Source organism: Triticum dicoccoides, chromosome 2A (genome assembly GCF_002162155.2).
Source record: "Triticum dicoccoides isolate Atlit2015 ecotype Zavitan chromosome 2A, WEW_v2.0, whole genome shotgun sequence".
Lineage (NCBI taxonomy): Eukaryota > Viridiplantae > Streptophyta > Magnoliopsida > Poales > Poaceae > Triticum > Triticum dicoccoides.
This window is the reverse complement of record NC_041382.1, coordinates 50847211-50854323: the sequence shown is the minus strand read 5'-3', so window position 1 is coordinate 50854323 and position 7113 is coordinate 50847211.

Genomic DNA, 7113 nt, shown 5'->3' with positions numbered 1-7113 from the left:
GCGCGTCTTGATTTACTAAAGAAAGTGAGGGATTGCATTAGGAAGTTATGCTTTGTTGTACGACACTTCTCCATCCTGTGTGTTGGAACTGTCTGATTTCCATCATTTGAATGTTGGCTAATCAATGTATATATGTATAAGTACAAGTGGTTAAGAAAGATTTCACACATAGGTTTGAAGGTTGGAGTGTACATGTACTCTCGCAAAGTCATTGATCAGCTTGATGACATGTAACTGTGTCCACCAAATGAATTGGTAACAACAGATTGTGTGTTCAGGAATGGCTTGATTGAAGTTGAAGGATGTGCATGTACATGCACGCTTCGTGAACTATCGGTGAGAGGATAACTAGGTTGTTCTGGTGATCGCGGATCAGGACACTGGGTTGTGGCCAACCCGATCTTTGTCCGGTGGCATGTCACGAAAACATGTAGTAGTAGCTAGCATTTGTTGTGTTGTTGTCTCGAGGAATTGGATCGTTGCCATTCGAATGCTTGGAATCACGAGTCATGGGTATGGCAAGTTTATTTTTCTCGCAGAACTTTACCATGCAAATTGGCAATGTTCTTTGTGTTTTTAAGCTTATTTTCACATAACTTTAGCACTGCCTAACAATTATTCGTACCCTGTACTCAACAAATGCTAGCTACAAACCCGCCGATGTTCGATCCGTGGCTCGTGGTCGTGGGTGGTTGCCCGTCTCTGTCGTACAGACCCGACGATGTGGGTCCACTTGCAAACAGCAAGATTCATGTTGGTGGGAGGTGTGCACGCGCGGTTGTGCGCGGTGCGCCATTTGAGCATCGATCGAGCACCTGCAGGAAATTCATGGAGCTTGCTCAGCTTCTGATGCCACTGTCAAGGCACTAGGTCACCACCCACGGCAACGACCTGCCCGAGGCCACGATCCTGGAGCGCGCCGCCGTGGCCGGCTTCGTGGGATTCCTCGGTCAGCTCGGAGACCTGGGCTAGTAGGTTGCTCCTGTCCCTCCATCCCCACGTCCTGCTGCATATATACGGCACTGCTACTTCAGTTTTCCCTTGGTTTCTGTACCCGCTCTTGATCTTCTTTAGACTCGCCGCCGAGGTGTTCCACGGCCTGCACGACCAGGCCACGGCCGCGTCTGCGAGGGCGCACGACGGCTTGAGGCGGAGCTGCCGCCCGTCGAGGAAAGTCTGCGCCGTCGACTGAATGAACAGCCTTGCTTTCGTCACCATGATGCCGCCGCAGTTGCTGATTCCAAGTTTAGTACTCCCCCCGTTTCAAAATATTAGCATGCCCACGTTTTTTGAGGTTCAATTTTGACCATGAATTTAACCAACGAGACCGATTATGGTGGAAGCAAAAATATATATAATTGAAAACTTTTTTTGAATACGAATTCATTGGTATAATTTTTACTCCCGCTACAGTTGGTCAAATTTATGGTCAAAGTTGAAGCACGAAAACCGAAGACGTGCTATATTTTGGAACGAAGGAAGTACGCAGCAAATGCAGGCCGCCAAGTGGATTGGCGGCATGCAGATGTCTCCGCGAGGCTTGTGTCCGGAGGAATAATATGTGCAAATTTCAAACCTTAAGGTACGCACACACATTCCTTAGTTCAACCAAATGAATTCTGACAATAAAGTTATCTCTGAAGTTGTGCCTAATCAAGAGGAGGCCGTGTTGGATTGTATGGACATAAATAAAACAATAAAATAATTTTCCTTGATCACAGTCTAAAGTCATGGTACATAAGAGCATCACTAACAGATTCGGATAAAGCTTGTCCCCCTGAAAAATTCCGGCAGTTATGCGGGTTTGGACATTTTTGTGCCCGAACAGATCCCACATATCAGCCTGGCCCATAAAAGAAGGGGTTTTTATCAGTTTTGCCATCGGCTGTTTAACGCTACTCAATTTTGCCATTAAACATTTTCATTACTCAAAAATGCCACCGTTCTGTTAGATCAAGCTCAAAAAGACCATTTTCATCGTTACCGTTTGGTCAATACACGTTGACTAATGTTAGATGACGAAACTACCCATATCCCATCTGTAAGGGGCGCATGAGAAAAAGAGAATAAAATTTGGGAGAGCAGGGGTTCGACCTCCAGGACGGTGCGAGCTAATCAACTGAGCTAACGAGATGTTATGATTTATATGGAGATATATCCCTTATAAGTTACATGGTATAATAATCCAACACATTAATGTCTCGTGTCTTTTCTTGTTGCTAGCTAGTTGAGCCTGGGTTTGAAAGTTAGTTTGGACAACAGATCTACACGAGTGGCTGCCCGGCTAGAAGAATCTGTCTGGTACGAGTAGACATGAACAAATGAGGCAGACTGCCATGCCTAAATTCTACGTACAAATTTCGACCTCTACAAACTATACTGAACCACACACGCACACTCAGAATTAGTATACTCACAATACAGGAATTTCAGAGCCTATGTCATGTTGGGGTATCCTGTGGCCGACGCAACCCTCCGATTCGGTCCTGCTGTCTGTCGCCATTGCCGTGGAAAAATTGCACTTCAAGACTCGGGAGGAGCTGCGGAGTCAGCAGGGAGAAGCGTCGGAGCTGCCTGCCTCCGGTGGCGGTGCCGGGCGGGAGGAGGAGCCGAAGCTGCGATGGGTGGCGACACTCGGCGGGAGGCGCCGCAGCTGCGGCGAGTGGGGGCGCGCCGGAGCTGGGCGAGCAGCCCAGCGACCGGCGGTGCCAGGTGAAGAGTTTGGCAGGCGGCGGCGGTGGCTTGGGATGTTCGTTCTGGCTGGGGAAACTGCCACAAACAGATCGGGTTCTGTTTAGTTAGGTTCAGATATCAGTATATAAAGCTTTAATCTCTTGACACAACAAATCGCTTCTATGGCTCAGTTAGTTAGCTTGCGTGCTTGTGTACCCCGTGGTCTTGGCTTCGAACCCCCGCCCTCCCAAAATTTTATTCTCTTTTTCTCATGCGCCCCTAACAAATGGAATAGGGGTAGTTTCGTCATCTAACTTCAGTCGACGTGTATTAACCAAACGGTAACGGTGAAAAATGGTCTTTTTGAGCTTGATCTAACAGAACAGTGGCATTTTTGAGTAGTCAAAATGTTTAGTGGCAAAACTGAGTAGCGTTATACAGTCGATGACAAAACTGATAAAAACCCAAGAAGAAAACAATGTGATCCAGATATTCGGCTGCTCAACCACTATATACACAACACCGGGGGGCTTTTAGGGTTAGCCCCCCAATCCCCTCCGCCGCTAGCCCTAGCCAACTCCGTCGACAAATTCTATCCGTCTCTCCTCTGTTTTTCCCCTTCTCGATGGCCGGTGGTACTGGCGGAAGCCATGGCGGGTAGCCTCCGTGCAAGCACGCACAACACGATGTGGAGGCCGGCAGCTCTAGACGCGCCGTGGAGCCATGGCGGTCGAGTCAGACGTGCGACCGCGGCTGGCTCTCCAGGAGTGACGAGCGAGCCCTTTAGGCCATCTTTGATGTAGTCGACGAGCACATCTTGCCGCACATCAAGCGGTGTTGCGGCGACGAGCGCGAAGTGGCGGCCGGAGAAGAAGGTGCGGTATGCCACCTCGCCGCCGCCAGGGAGGAGCACCCCTCGCAACCACGCTTCACATGACGGCAGTGAAGTTTTATCTCGGCAGGGCCCGGGCCTTAGGGGTGTGCAGCCTGTGCGCTTGCACAGGGCCCCAGTTTTCAGGGGGCCCGTTTTGGCTAACAGTGGTGCAGCAGTGCGTGGCTATTGGGCAGGAGCAGACCCAGTTGCCTTCAATCCTGACCTCCCGGGCTCCTGACGGCTTTGTGCGCGCGGAGCAGATGCCTCCCGATCTCAAAAAAAGAAAATCCCTATCGGCCGATCCTTGCCTGACACATACTGAACGACAAATGGGCCCAGCCTCAAGTCCAGCGCGTGGCGGTGTGGGCGACTCGGCGATCGGCGTCGCGTGACTCGCGTCTCTTCCTTTCTTCGACCACGGCGCGATCGCAAATCGAGATCGATCCTTCGTCCTTTGCTCGGTACGATAAGAACAGTAGCGCGATGGAACAGTTTGAGCCATCACTGATCGCTCAAGCAGAAGGGTTGGTGACCTCGTGAGGCCCCGGTTTGACCGTGAGTTTCGTCCACACTAGTGGATCTGACTTTTGATTTTTGCCAAAAAGGTACAATGTACGATGAATAAAATTACGCATCAAAACAAAGAAAAACAAAGAAGACCGATGGAAAACAAAAGAGAAAAAATAAACAATAAAAATAAAAATAAGAAAGAAGTAGTAAAGAAACAAAAAGAAAGGGGAAGAAAATGAAGAAACCGAAAAAGAAACATACAAAATAAACATATAAATAAAAAAACCGAAAATAGGGAGAAAAAACAAGATATAACAAAGATGAAAAATAAAAATAAAATCAGTGAAGAAAACAAGAAAAAAAACAAAGAAAATCCGAAGCCAAACAGTGAAAAAAAACACAAAGTAAACTGGCCCAAAATAGTGGAGAAATAAAAAAAAACAGGCAGAGAAAAAAAATGAATGCATTACTAGATTAATGGACCGGCCGATCGCGCACCGTTTCTGGCGAGGGTGAGCTATCTTCTGGGTTTAAGCGAGATATAGGTCGCGCGCGTCCGGAGTGAGGAGCCAATCCCATATAGGTTAACCTGGGCTGCCAACCAGGCCATGGAAGTTAATTCGGCACATCATCATTGGCTTGGTAAATCGTTGGGTCCAAAATCTCGGGCTAGTCCCGGCCTAACTTTTGGAAGTTTTTAGAGCGAAATTGAGTCAAAGGAGCCAATATGTACAGTTCATTACAATAATGTTCTATACCATTTACTGCATCAACCGAACTGCTGCAGAAAAACACATCAGGAAGATACTGGTTGCTCTGAATACACTGCACTGCTGCAGCCTATTCCTCCGATGCAGTGGCCATAAATACAGAATTAAAGATACGCAAAGGGATCAAAAGTTTGCATCACCTAAACTTAGAATACTTGGACCAGAATCACCAACGAATAAAGAATCATCAGTGATAAACCCTGCAGCTAAAAAAGACTGAAAAGATTCAGGCAAACGATGTTGAATGCTGATATCACCCATTGAGATGCATCTAGAAAAGACCCTGTCCAGAATGCAAAAGAGAACGAATGTGTGGTTATCTGTGCCGCAGAACAGCTAAGAAATATGCCTCATCCGTCAGTGCAAAAGGCCAAAATATTTTGCAGCCTAACACGGTAAGAACATTTTTAGATAATTCTGACAGAAGTGTGGCCATTTCTATGAGGGCTGATGGCATTCGTAAGATAGCAACACCAAGTTCAGCTGCAAACTCCGAGTTGAGCCAAACAAATTAATTCTGAATTTCAGATGTTCACCTTAAAACATGACAACTGCAGCGATGACAAGCGTTCCCGGCGGTGCCAAAACCGGGTAGTAGTGCCGAACCCCCATATTACTTTTCAAGAGGTCGATGCTGCTAAGTCAGGACTCAAGAACGACGACTTGAGACTTGAGAGTGAGACTGAGACCTGTGGCTGCTCGGCATGGATGGTCAACTCACGTCTCCTAGAAAAAGATTGCATTCAGCCGCATGTGGTGGTGTAGACTCTGCAGTCACATTTCAACAGCATGGCAGATAGCACAAATTCTATATCCCATCCATGCATTTCCATTTCAGTCGGTAGACGTCCAACTCTTCACGAGACCAAGGCTACCAGAATTTTCCTCACCCTAACTCGGAGGCACTGACACGCGGAAAGGTAACCGTGCTTTCTTTTGGAAAACTTTCAATCTATTCATCTTTTATCACGGCAGTACAACGAACATTATGAATAATAAAAATTACATCCAGATTCATAGACCACCTAGCAATGACTACAATCACTGAAGCGAGGCGAAGGCGCGCCGCCGTCATCACCCCTCCCTCGCCGGAGTCGGGAACAACTTGTTGTAGTAGACAGTCGGGAAGTCGTCGTGCTAAGGCCCGTAGGACCAGCACATCAGAACAGCAACCATCACTGATGAAAAATAACCTAGATCGAAAGGATCCAACCTGAAGACACACGAATATAGACGAACCACAATCAGATCCGAGCAAATCCACCGAGAATAGATCCGCCAGAGACACACCTCCACACGCCCACCAACGATGCTAGACGCACCACCGAAACGGGTACTAGGCGGAGAGACCTTTATTCCATATTCAGAGAGCCGCCGCCGTCTCGTCTTTCTGAGTAGGGCACAAACCCTAACAAGTCTTGAAGGAACGACTAACAATGAAGCCATCCCGCCGGCCCTGGCCAGGATCCATTGCGCTCCCATGGTTCTAGGGTCATCTGAGACGAGGCAGACCTGCAGCGGAGCCGGCGAAAAACATGAACCCTAGCTTTTTTTAAGGAGGAAGCAGCGGCTGGAAAGAGTTCAAGTTAACCGTGCTCCTGTTCAGAAATCCCAGGCACCGTAGCGTGCGGTTCTTTAATTTACGCCCCGGTGATACGAGAGGTCGAGAGCCATGCTTCAGCCTCAGAGCACCTACAGCCCGACACTCTGAACTTGCCTTAAACACCCAGATGAACGATCTGGCCAGTGATTGATAAAAAAGCAGACTTAGACAAACGTCTCAAAGAATCTCTAATGCCCGAATTCATCATTTATATTCAGTTCAAATATAGAACAGACATAGAAAAGCCCGGGCGCACCCGTCACGCTGGACTGACGGTTGGGTCTCACACGAAAAACACATATTACTTTTCAAGAACGTGTCAAAACTTGTAAGTAGTACCCAAGGGCATCTCCAACGGTAACCTGTAAATTTTCTCCCACATCCGTCAACGGACAGGGAGGATCTGTCCATGGATACGGGTGCGGGTGCCGACCATCCAACGTTCTCCACATATATTTCAAACAACTTTTCGACAAACCGAACAAAGTTCATGCAAACACGATGGGTTTTCATATAAACTAGACAAGATTCATGCAAATACGCTGGATTTTCATTACATTTCAAACATTGAGAAAAAAACTTGACCCTAAACCTATTGTACGGCGGCGACCGGCAGTCGTCCACTTCCTCTCTATTCCGCGTCGGTGACCACCTCCTCCATCTCCCGTCTCCATGAATGGTGG